This window comes from Panulirus ornatus, chromosome 46 (assembly GCF_036320965.1).
Source record: "Panulirus ornatus isolate Po-2019 chromosome 46, ASM3632096v1, whole genome shotgun sequence".
In the NCBI taxonomy this organism is placed as follows: Eukaryota; Metazoa; Arthropoda; class Malacostraca; order Decapoda; family Palinuridae; genus Panulirus; species Panulirus ornatus.
The window spans coordinates 22,729,459-22,742,873 of NC_092269.1; the positions used below are offsets into that span (position 1 = coordinate 22,729,459).

Genomic DNA, 13,415 nt, shown 5'->3' on the forward strand with positions numbered 1-13,415 from the left:
CACACATCACCACTACTTGGTATCACCTCCCCATTAGCCCCCTTCACTGAAGTTCCCATTTGTTCCCTTGTCTTTCGCACTTTATTTACAACCTTCCAAAACATCTTTTTATTTTCCCTAGAATTTAATGATACTCTCTCACCCCAACTCTCATCTGCCCTCTTTTTCACCTCTTGCACCTTTCTCTTGACCTCCTGCCTCTTTCTTTTATACATCTCCCACTCATTTGCATAATTTTACCTGCAAAAATCGTCCAAATGCCTCTCTCTTCGTTTTCACTAACAACTTTACTTCTTCATCCCACCACTCACTACCCATTTTAATCTGCCCACCTCCCACGCTTCTCATGCCACAAACATCTTTTGCGCAAGCCATCACTGCTTCCCTAAATACATCCCATTCCTCCCCCACTCCCCTTGCCTCCACTTACCTGTTTCCATTCCGTACTCATTCTCTCCTGGTACTTCCTAAAACATGTCTCCTTCCCAAGCTCACTTACTCTCACCACTCTCTTCACCCCAGCATTCTCTCTTCTTTCCTGAAAACCTCTACAAATCTTCACCTTCGCCTCAACAAGATAATGGTCAGACATCCCTCCAGTTGCACCTCTCACCACATTAACATCCAAAAGTCTCTCTTTCGAACGCCTATCAATTAACATGTAATCCAGTAAGCTCTCTGGCCATCTCTCCTACTTACATACGTATACTTATGTATATCTCTCTTTTTAGACCAGGTATTTCCAATCACCAGTTCTTTTTCAGCACATATATCTACAAGCTCTTCACCATTTCCATTTACAACACCAGTTAACCCCTCAACTGCCACATTACTCACCTTCGCACTCAAATCACCCATCACTATAACCCGGTCTCGTGCATCAGAACTAGTAACACACTCACTCATCTGCTCCCAAAACACTTGCCTCTCATGATCTTTCTTCTCATACCCAGGTGCATATATATATATATATATATATATATATATATATATATATATATATATATATATATATATATATATATATATATATATATATATATATATTTATATATTGTCATGTACTCTCCTAAGATCTTCTTTAAGGGTACTGGATTACTGGCAATCGAATAGTCGTTTCCCTGTTGGGGGCGATCATAGCCTCTCAGTTAGCGTTCCCAGCTACCACGCAAATGGTACGGGGTTCGAATCTTTGCATATATGTATATACATATTATCATGTACTCTCCTAACATCTTGTTTAAATCTAAAATCTTATATCATTTTGTCCTCCATGTTATGCACCACTGCCTCTCTGCCACGTTGGAACCAGATCGTTCTGCGTTCATTCAAGTCCTTGTTGCTTCGTCTCACTTTGACTGAGACAAGCCGGGCTTCATAACCACGCCTTATATATCAGTGCCGATGCCTTCCACGGCAGTCTCAACCCAGACGGCATCCTGAGGTGTAGTGGCTCTTCCCCGAGGTGTGGTGGTATGGTAGGGGAGCGTAACGATTTTTTTATATAAGTTAAGCTACCTTTGTGGTTAAATGCACTTATGGTTGTATTAACATAGTTTTATGTTGTGTGCTGGGAAATTGCTTTTCATTTGATTTGTGGTTAATTAGTTATAATACTTGCTGTTACTTCTATGTTTGATTAATAATACTGATCATTATCAACCTGGGCTTATTCTACACCTGTAATTTTTCACATCATTTATGACAGGTCTTCTCCTCGCAGTATAACCTAGACAACAGTGCTCTATATCGACCATCACTTTCATTACTGTGAGAGCTAGATTCGTTATGATATATATATATATATATATATATATATATATATATATATATATATATATATATATATATATATATATATATCTATATTATTTATTTATTCATTTATTTTGCTTTGTCGCTGTCTCCCGCGTTTGCGAGGTAGCGCAAGGAAACAGACAAAAGAAATGGCCCAACTCACCCCCATACACATGTATTATACATACACGTCCACACACGCAAATATACACACCTATACATTTCAATGTACGCATATATATACACACACAGATATATACGTATATACACATGTACATAATTCATACTGTCTGCCTTTATTTATTCCTTCGCCACCTCGCCACATATGGAATAACATCACCCTTCCCCCTCATATGTGCGAGGTAGCGCATTCAGTCTCTAAGCTGTCATGTAATAATGCCCGAAACCACAACTCCCTTTCCACATCCAGGCCCCACAGAACTTTCCATGGTTTACCCCAGACGCTTCACATGCCCTGATTCAATCCATTGACAGCATGTCGACCCCAGGTATACCACATCGATCCAATTCACTCTATTCCTTGCCCGCCTTTCACCCTACTGCATGTTCAGGCCCCGGTCCCTCAAAATCTTTTTCACTACATCTTTCCACCCCCAATTTGGTCTCCCACTTCTCGTTCCCTCCACCTCCGACACATATATCCTCTTGGTCAATCTTTCCTCACTCATTCTCTCCATGTGCCCAAACCATATGAAACATCCTCTTCTGCTCTCTCAACCACGCTCTTTTTATTTCCACACATCTCTCTTACCCTTACATTACTTACTCGATCAAACCACCTCACACCACGTATTGTCCTCAAACATCTCATTTCCAGCACATCCACCCTCCTGCGCACAACTCTATCCATAGCCCATGCCTCGCAACCATACAACATTGTTGAAACCACTATTCCTTCAAACATACCGATTTTTGCTTTCCGAGATAATGTTCTCGACTTCCAAACATTCTTCAAGGCTCCCAGGACTTTCGCCCCCTCCCCCACCCTATGATTCACTTCCGCTTCCATGGTTCCATCCGCTGCCAGATCCACTCACAGATATCTAAAACACTTTACTTCCTCCAGTTTTTCTCCATTCAAACTTACCTCCCAATTCAGTTGACCCTCAACCCTACTGTACCTAATAACCTTACTCTTATTCACATTTACTCTTAACTTTCTTCTTTCACACACTTTACCAAACTCAGTCACCAGCTTCTGCAGTTTCTCATATGAATCAGCCACCAGCGCTGTACCATCAGCGAACAACAACTGACTCACTTCCCAAGCTCTCTCATCCCCACCAGAATGCATACTTGCCCCTCTTTCCATATATATATATATATATATATATATATATATATATATATATATATATATATATATATATATATATATATATATATATATATATATATATATATATATATATATATATATATATATATATATATATATATATATATATATATATATATAAGGCATGTGTACGTGTAGGAAGAGAGGAAAGTGATTGGTTCTCAATGAATGTAGGTTTGCGGCAGGGGTGTGTGATGTCTCCATAGTTGTTTAATTTGTTTATGTATGGGGTTGTTAGGGAGGTAAATGCAAGAGTTTTGGAAAGAGGGGCAAGTATGCAGTCTGTTGGGGATGAGAGAGCTTGGGAAGTGAGTCAGTTGTTGTTCGCTGATGATACAGCGCTGGTGGCTGATTCATGTGAGAAACTGCAGAAGCTGGTGACTGAGTTTGGTAAAGTGTGTGGAAGAAGAAAGTTAAGAGTAAATGTGAATAAGAGCAAGGTTATTAGGTACAGTAGGGTTGAGGGTCAAGTCAATTGGGAGGTGAGTTTGAATGGAGAAAAACTGGAGGAAGTGAAGTGTTTTAGATATCTGGGAGTGGATCTGGCAGCGGATGGAACCATGGAAGCGGAAGTGGATCATAGGGTGGGGGAGGGGGCGAAAATTCTGGGGGCCTTGAAGAATGTGTGGAAGTCGAGAACATTATCTCGGAAAGCAAAAATGGGTATGTTTGAAGGAATAGTGGTTCCAACAATGTTGTATGGTTGCGAGGCGTGGGCTATGGATAGAGTTGTGCGCAGGAGGATGGATGTGCTGGAAATGAGATGTTTGAGGACAATGTGTGGTGTGAGGTGGTTTGATCGAGTAAGTAACGTAAGGGTAAGAGAGATGTGTGGAAATAAAAAGAGCGTGGTTGAGAGAGCAGAAGAGGGTGTTTTGAAGTGGTTTGGGCACATGGAGAGAATGAGTGAGGAAAGATTGACCAAGAGGATATATGTGTCGGAGGTGGAGGGAACGAGGAGAAGAGGGAGACCAAATTGGAGGTGGAAAGATGGAGTGAAAAAGATTTTGTGTGATCGGGGCCTGAACATGCAGGAGGGTGAAAGGAGGGCAAGGAATAGAGTGAATTGGAGCGATGTGGTATACCGGGGTCGACGTGCTGTCAGTGGATTGAATCAGAGCATGTGAAGCGTCTGGGGTAAACCATGGAAAGCTGTGTAGGTATGTATATTTGCGTGTGTGGACGTATGTATATACATGTGTATGGGGGGGGGTTGGGACATTTCTTTCGTCTGTTTCCTTGCGCTACCTCGCAAACGCGGGAGACAGCAACAAAGTATAATAAAAATAAGATAATATATATATATATATATATATATATATATATATATATATATATATATATATATATATATATATATATATATATATATATATATATATTCCTATGAGTCCACGGGGAAAATGTAACACAATAAGTTCCCAAGTGCACTTTCGTGTAATAATCACATCATCAGGGGAAACACAAGAGAGAAATATAAGTGAATTGATATACATCGAAGAGACGACGCTAGGACGCCATTTGGTAAACATGTAATTGTCCAAAACAGCGAGTGGTCATAAACTTATCATTCTACAAATTTTATCATCAATAAAGTTATCTAATTTGTATAGACCATCACTAATATTAAGATTATAATTCTTTGTGTATTTAATAATAGAAGATTCAATGATATTTGTCTTGGTAACCGAGTTAGAGTTAATAACTGAGATGGCATTACTCCAGTCAATGCAATGATCATAGTTTTTAGCGTGATTAAACAAGGCATTTGATCCTCGTCCCGTTCTTATACTATATTTATGTTGCTTAAGTCTAACAGAAAGATCCTTACCAGTCTGACCAACATAAAACTTATCACAATTTCCACATGGCACTTTATAGATGCATCCAAGAGAATTTTCTGGTGAATTTCTGATTAAGATATTCTTTGTAGTATTATTGTTGCTAAAGGCAACATTTACATTAAAGGATTTAAGCAATATGGAAAATAAAGTCAAATTATTATCAAAAGGGAGAACTAAAATATTCTTGTTGTTAATGGGAGGTTTAGGCTCAACTCTATTAAATTATTTTTTTGCTAACTTAAGGGATTTATCAATGAAAGATCTAGGGTACTTTAACTTAGATCCAATTGAATATATCTTTTCAAACTCATCATCAATAAACTCTGGACTGCAAATACGTATTGCCCTAAGGAACATAGATTGAAATGATAACTTACTCTGTCATGTTGAGATGAGTAATAATGGATATATGAGCATACATTGGTGGGTTTTCTGTATATGCTAAACTTAAACTTGTTTCCTTGCCTATGAATCATGCAATCTAAAAATAGTAACATACCATCATTTTCATTTTCTACAGTAAATTTAATGGAAGGTACTAAATTGTCGAGTAAGGGGAAAAATATTTGTAAATTTTCTTTTGCTGGCCAAACACAAAGAACATCATATACATACCTAAACTAAATTGCATTAAGAGGTAAGATATCCTTTAGTAATTTTGTTTCAAAAAATTCCATAAAAGATTACTTAGTACAGGTGAAAGAGGGTTACCCATTGCCATACCAAATTTTTGAGCATAATCATCTTCATTGAATTGAAATACACAGTCTTTTATACAAAATTTTATCTGTTTAATGAAAACAGACTTTGAAACAGGTAAATGAATATCATCGAAGACATCAAAAAAATTCTTTAAAAGGTCATCAACTGGAACTTTAGTGAAAAGTAAGGAAACATCAACGCTAACTAGTTTGAAATCAAAATTAACATTGATATCGTTTAGCTTGTTGACTAAATCTACATTGTTCATGATATTAGAATTTGATGCCTTACTCACTAAATGGCTTAATAAAGAAACTAACCATTTTGAGAATTTATATATGATGGAGCCTACTGAACTTACTATAGGTCTTGCTAGAAAATTCTGTTTATGTGTTTTGATAAGTCCATACATATATGGCAATGAAGGAGACAAAGATGACAAACTTTTGATAAGAGAAATGTTACCTTTCAGCAACAACTTCATTTCTTTATTGAGGTGAGAATTAACTGCTTCTATGGGATTTTTACTAAGTTTAGAATATGTTGTGTCATCATTTAGAAGATCATTCATTTTAGATAAATAGTTGCTTTTGTCTAAAATCACAAGAGGGTTAGCCTTCGGAATGCACGCTGTTGATCATTTAATAAATTTGTCGATTCTAATAAAAAAGAAGTCTTTTATCAACCATTCTCTCCATGACCTTACAAATGCAGCTCCTCAATGCAATAGGTCGAAACGAACTGATATTTGTAAGGCGTCCAGAACCTTTTGTGATGGGGATGACGTGCACAAAGTGCCATGAGTTTGGAAACGTTCGAGACGTCCAAATCTCATTGTACAATACTAACAGCTTAGTCAGGTTGGCCTGACTAAGATACTGAATCATCTCGTAGGTTATCCCGCTGGGTCCTGGGCTGGAACCTTAACCGGACTTCACGGCAAGAAGTAATTCTTTAAGAGTAAATGTATTATTGTATGGCATATTTTCATCTTCTGTAGCAAAGTCAGTCACTGTCTGCTCGATCTGACGTTTGTGCGGTAAAAATCGTCGATCGTAATTGGCCGAGCTACTTATGTCTGAGAATCTTCAGGCGATAACGTTGGCTATGTCAACTGGGTCTTCTGTGGTGTCGTCTTGCGTGGTGAGTTGAGGGATGGAAGGTTGTTTACATTTTCTGGTTATTTTCTATATTGTGGACCAGACCTGTCTACTGCGTGTGTCCTTATTTACAGTTGAAGCATAGCCACGTCAGGAGACTCTTTTGGCTTGTCGTATTGTTCTTCTTGCCTGAGCCCTCGCTTGTTTATATGCAATGAAGTTATTATCTGAGGCTCTTTGTCGAAAATCCTATATCTCCTATTGCGCTCACATTTCGGCAATCTGGTGTCCACCAAGGAACTCTATGCTTTGTGGATATTGTAGGAATCTTAGGAACAGAGGCCTCAGCAGCCCTGAGGATGGTACTGGTTACATTATTGACCTTTGTGTCATCTCCGGATATATCTAGGACGGCTTGTCTTGTGAATGACCCCAAGTCTGCTTTCTTATAATTAAATCTGATCGGAGACGGTCTGGTAATATTGTCACATATATAAGAAAGACAGATTGGGAAGTGGTCGCTTCTGAAGGAGTCGTCATAAGTACCCCAGGTGATGTCATTTAGTATATCCGGAGATGACAAAGACAGGTCGATGGCTGAGATGTTTCCTGTCCGATCATCTTCACGAGTTCCGCTACCATCCTTCAGAAGAGAGAGATTAGAACTGATGATATAATTTACCATTTGTTTCCCACGAGAGTCTGCCCGTATACTTCCCCACTGATGATGATGAGCATTGAAGTCTCCAGGAATTAGTTTAGTGTGGGGTAATTGACTAAAGAGCAAAGTGAACTCATCATCATCAAGTGCATTGGAACCGGGAAAGTGAATTCAACAAATGGCCAGGTACGTGTTATCAAATTTGACTCTACATGCGACAGCTTCTAGAGTAGAATTTAAAGTCACTCCTGTATAGGGTAAGCTTTGGTGTACATAAATGGCTACCCCATGATCTTCTATACGGGTGACAGTTATCTAAAACAACACAATCCTCGACTGTGCTGTTCAGATTGGTCTCTTGTAGACAAATAACGGATGGTCCTATATAATGCAAGCAACAGTGATAGTTGTGCTTGCTTATTTCTAGGATATCTACAATTCCACTGAATGATACTGAACGCGTTGGTTTAAGATTTCTTTAGCCGGCCAGCTTTGTAAGACCTTTTTTGGACTTGAGCGAGTTCCCAGGGGAACGGGATCGGCTCTTGATAGTGGAGACGGTATTGTCGTCCATCGAATACACCGAGGCAGACTTCGCCGAGGAAGACCTCCTCACTGGAGCCACAAGAACGATGACGTGCGACATAGTTTCTTTTGAAAGTTTAACCAAATTTGTCTTGTCCTCTTTCATGTTTTTCGGTCTAACAGAGCAGGTGGCTTTTGAGTATGAATCTTTGTCAGTGTTGTCGTCAGTCAGTGTCGGTCTGCTTCGTTAAAAGTTCGTCTGGAGTGGTGGAGCGTGGTTCAGTAGTTTGCATTGTCTGCGTGTCAATTGTGACCATAATCAGCTTACATTTCAATGCCATAACATAGGACTCATTGTGTTTGGGAGTCTGGTGAGTCTCCTTTACCCTCTTCATTGCTTCACCATATGAAATGTTCTCCTTTGCCTTAATTGCGCAGACTTCCTTCTCAAACTTGTACCGAGGACATTCTCGGTATACGAGCTTGGGTGGTTGCCTCCCACCACAGTTAACACATAGTACCATCTTGGCTGTACAATTGTCAGCAAGATGGTTCTCGCTGCCACACTTTCTACATCGAGATGAAAGAGTACAGGACTTTTCACCATGATCAAACCTTTGTCATTTAAAGCATCGCAAGAGGCTCGGTATGTAAGGTCTCACAGCTACCTAACCTAACCTACGGCAATATCCTTTGTCAATTTTTGATTTTCCGAAAGTTAGAGTGATCAGGTGGGTTGTACGTGGCTAGCCATTAGTAAGTTTTGTGATAAGTCGAGCAGCGATCACTTCCTCGTGTATAAGTTCCTTGACTATGTCGTCCTCACTCATGCCCATGACATCAGGACACAAGATTACTCATCTGCATGAGTTGATGGTCGCCGGAATGGAAGCCACAACATCGTAAAAATAAAATTTTCTCAGCTTTAGTAGGTCTGCAACTAGATTTGATGACTTAACTTTAACAAGAAGGTAACCACAAGCCAGTTTCCTTACCATCTCAACAGCACCAGCCTGGCTGTCAATCACTTTCTTAATGAGGAGGGGGTTGAGGGAAGCTAGAGTTGTTGAACCGGTTGCATGTAACATAACACATTCATCATTTTTTGACAATGTCCAGCGTGGGTCGGTTACCACCACTACCCCCTACGGGAGTAGTGGTTGGCTTACTAGAGTGCATACCAGTCGGGCTAAACCACAGATTTTGGGGTGGAGTACCACCCCACAACCAAGGTACTTGTAACATCTTAAATCTTCTCCAAGAAAATATACGAGGCAGCTGATCAGACAGAAAAGCGCCCCAGAGTAAGGCCGGCTGGACGTACCAAGCTGGGTGGAGTTCTCCTGCTGTCATCACCTCTCACATGGTCGCACAATTCTGTCCAATCAGCCTTCGTGAAATGTACCAGTGGTCCAGCAACATCAGAAACACTGGTCAACACTCACTTGCTTGTAAACACAAAAAGAGAGGAGTAAACATAGAAAATAAACACAAATAGAATTTAGGGGAGGAAATAGGGGAATGCTTCACTATGCTAAAGAGCTAAGCTAAGCCAAAACAACGGTAAATAAGGGAAGCCTCTCTTTTACCAGTTCTGAGAAGCCACTCCTGAGCTTGGCCTTATATATGCCGCAGGTTATTCAGCTTTTGCTCCTCGCCCAGGCGGAGGGCGCTCATTGGTTCCATGGCGGCGGCCGCCACCTCACTTGATCCTGAGCGAGGGTATGTAAACGATGATCGCACGAAATTGCTACTTGGTGATGATGACAGCTTAATCAACCAATTGTTTATCTTTCTCAAGGAAACGGAAATAATCAAGATAATATAAGGTGGTTCGTTGGTTCGACTCTGTGCCGGAGCTGACTTCGGGGTGTGGCTGCTTTCGCTCTGGGCTGGTTGTGTGGTGGGCGAAGCAATTTGCTCATTAGGCTGCTGGCCAGGATCGGGGGTGGTTTGCCCTAGGGTTGGTTCCGTTATGGTGTCCGGCTGACGAGTTGCCGAAACCATTATGTTATATTTCATACAAATGTTCTATGTTATGGTGAAGGACTATCTCTAATCTATCCTTTCACTTTCGGAGTCCTTCTGGCAGCTGCACCATTGGATGTTGTGCCGACTGGGTGGTGTTTGCTGCCACGTCGGCACAATAACCACTTACCAACTTTTCTTCCATTCTTGCTTTTTTCTCCCATAGGACTAGGTAGTACTTATTGGTAATGATGTTATCATTTTGTAGGGACTTTACGCAGTCAAAAATCAAACAGGGTTGCAGGCCTAATGACCTTACTTATAGGTCGCTGGCCGTTAAACCCAACAAACACAAATTGCTACATAGAACTGGTAAAAGTGAGCTTCCCTTATTTACCATTTTTTTTGGCTTAGCTTAGCTCTTTAGCTTCGTGAATCATTCCCACATTTCCTCCCTTAGATCTTATTTGTGTTTATTTTCTGTTTTTACTTCTCTTTTTGTGTTTACAGGAAAGTGAGTGTTGACCAGTGTTTCTGATGTTGCTGGACCACTGGTACATTTCACGAAGGCTGATTGGACAGAATTGTGCGCCCATGTGAGAGGTGATGACAGCAGGAGAACTCCACCCAGCTTGGTACGTCCGGCCGGCCTTACTCTGGGGCGCTTTTCTGTCTGATCAGCTGCCTCGTATATTGTCTTAGAGAAGATGTAAGGTGCTGCAAGTACCTTTTGTGTGGGGTGGCACGCCACCCCAGAATCTGGTATGTACTCTAGTAAGCCAACCACTACTCCCGTAGGGGGTAGTAGTGGCGACCGACCCACACTGGACATAAACTCCAAAAATGCAGAATTTGTTGTTACATGCAACCGGTTCAACAACTCTAGCTTCCCTGACCCTTTCCTCATCAAGAAAGTGATTGACAGCCAGGCTGGTGCTGTTGAGATGGTAAGGAAACTGGCTAGTGGTTACCTTCTTGTTAAAGTTAAGTCATCAAATCAAGTTGCAGACCTACTAAAGCTGAGAAAATTTTATTTTTACGATGTTGTGGCTTCCATTCCGGTGACTATGAACTCATGCAGATGAGTAATCTTGTGTCCTGATGTCATGGGCATGAGTGAGGACGACATAGTCAAGGAACTTATACACGAGGAAGTGATCGCTGCTCGACTTATCACAAAATTTATTAATGGCTAGCCACGTACAACCCACCTAATCACTCTAACTTTCGGAAAATCCAAATTGCCAAAGGATATTGCCGTAGGTTAGGTTAGGTAGCTGTGAGACCTTACATACCGAATATCTTGCGATGCTTTAAATGACAAAGGTTTGATCATGGTGAAAAGTCCTGTACTCTTTCATCTCGATGTAGAAAGTGTGCCAGCGAGGACCATGTTGCTGACAATTGTACAGCCAAGGTGTTGCTGTGCGTTAACTGTGGTGGGAGGCAACCACTCAAACTCGTACCGAGAATGTCCTCGGTACAAGTTTGAGAAGGAAGTCTGCGCAATTAAGGCAAAGGAGAACATTTCATATGGTGAAGCAATGAAGAGGGTAAAGGAGACTCACCAGACTCCCAAACACAATGAGTCCTATGTTATGGCATTGAAATGTAAGCTGATTATGGTCACAATTGACACGCAAACAATGCGAACTACTGAACCACGCTCCACCACTCCAGACGAACTTTTAACGAAGCAGACCGACACTGACTGACGACAACACTGACAAAGATTCATACTCAAAAGCCACCTGCTCTGTTAGACCGAAAAACATGAAAGAGGACAAGACAAATTTGGTTAAACTTTCAAAAGAAACTATGTCGCACGTCATCGTTCTTGTGGCTCCAGTGAGGAGGTCTTCCTCGGCGAAGTCTGCCTCGGTGTATTCGATGGACGACAATACCGTCTCCACTATCAGGAGCCGATCCCGTTCCCCTGGGACTCGCTCAAGTCCAAAAAAGGTCTTACAAAGCTGGCCGGCTAAAGAAATCTTAAACCAACGCGTTCAGTATCATTCAGTGGAATTGTAGATGTCTTAGAAATAAGCAAGCACAACTATCACTGTTGCTTGCATTATATAGGCCATCCATTATTTGTCCACAAGAGACCAATCTGAACAGCACAGTCGAAGATTGTGATGTTTTAGATAACTGTCACCCGTATAGAAGATCATGGAGTAGCCATTTATGTACACCAAAGCTTACCCCATACAGGAGTGACTTTAAATTCTACTCTAGAAGCTGTCTCATGTAGAGTCAAATTTGATAACACGTACCTAGCCATTTGTTGAATTCACTTTCCCGGTTCCAATGCACTTGATGATGATGAGTTCACTTTGCTCTTTAGTCAATTACCCCACACTAAACTAATTCCTGGAGACTTCAATGCTCATTATCATCAGTGGGGAAGTATACGGGCAGACTCTCGCGGGAAACAAATGGTAAATTATATCATCTGTTCTAATCTCTCTCTTCTGAAGGATGGTAGTGGAACTCGTGAAGATGATCGGACAGGAAACATCTCAGCCATCGACCTGTCTTTGTCATCTCCGGATATACTAAATGACATCACCTCGGGGTACTTATGACGACTCCTTCAGAAGTGACCACTTCCCAATCTGTCTTCCTTATATATGTGACAATAGTACCAGACCGTCTCCGATCAGATTCAATTATAAGAAAGCAGACTTGGGGTCATTCTCAAGACAAGCCGTCCTAGATATATCCGGAGATGACACAAAGGTCAATAATGTAACCAATACCATCCTCAGGGCTGCTGAGGCCTCTGTTCCTAAGATTCCTACAATATCCATAAAGCATAGAGTTCCTTGGTGGACACCAGATTGCCGAAATGTGAGCGCAATAGGAGATATAGGATTTTCGACAAAGAGCCTCAGATAATAACTTCATTGCATATAAACAAGCGAGGGCTCAGGCAAGAAGAACAATACGACAAGCCAAAAGAGTCTCCTGACGTGGCTATGCTTCAACTGTAAATAAGGACACACGCAGTAGTCAGGTCTGGTCCACAATATAGAAAATACCCAGAAAATGTAAACAACCTTCCATCCCTCAACTCACCACGCAAGACGACACCATAGAAGACCCAGTTGACATAGCCAACGTTATCGCCTGAAGATTCTCAGACATAAGTAGCTCAGGCCAATTACGATCGACGATTTTTACCGCACAAACGTCAGACCGAGCAGACAGTGACTGACTTTGCTACAGAAGATGACAATATGCCATACAATAATACATTTACTCTTAAAGAATTACATCTTGCCGTGAAGTCCGGTTAAGGGTCCAGCCCAGGACCCAGCGGGATAACCTACGAGATGATTCAGTATCTTAGTCAGGCCAACCTGACTAAGTTGCTAGTATTGTACAATGAGATTTGGACGTCTCGAACGTTTCTAAACTCATGGCACTTTGTGCACGTCATCCCCATCACAAAA

General features: G+C 41.1%; 1 protein-coding gene across 5 annotated transcripts in view; it reads left to right on the forward strand.

The window, feature by feature from the left end:
- Positions 1-1,418: 1,418 nt before the first annotated feature.
- Positions 1,419-13,415, forward strand: part of LOC139763153 (uncharacterized) — a 106,211-nt gene continuing 94,214 nt past the window's right edge. For 2 of the 5 annotated variants that reach the window (XR_011716045.1, XM_071688857.1), the window contains exon 1: positions 10,467-10,592. The gene's annotated coding sequence lies outside the window, so the exon portion shown is untranslated. Of the gene's footprint in view, positions 1,479-10,466; positions 10,593-13,415 lie in introns of those variants that run through there. The other 3 variants (XR_011716046.1, XM_071688859.1, XM_071688858.1) reach the window with 3 other exon arrangements.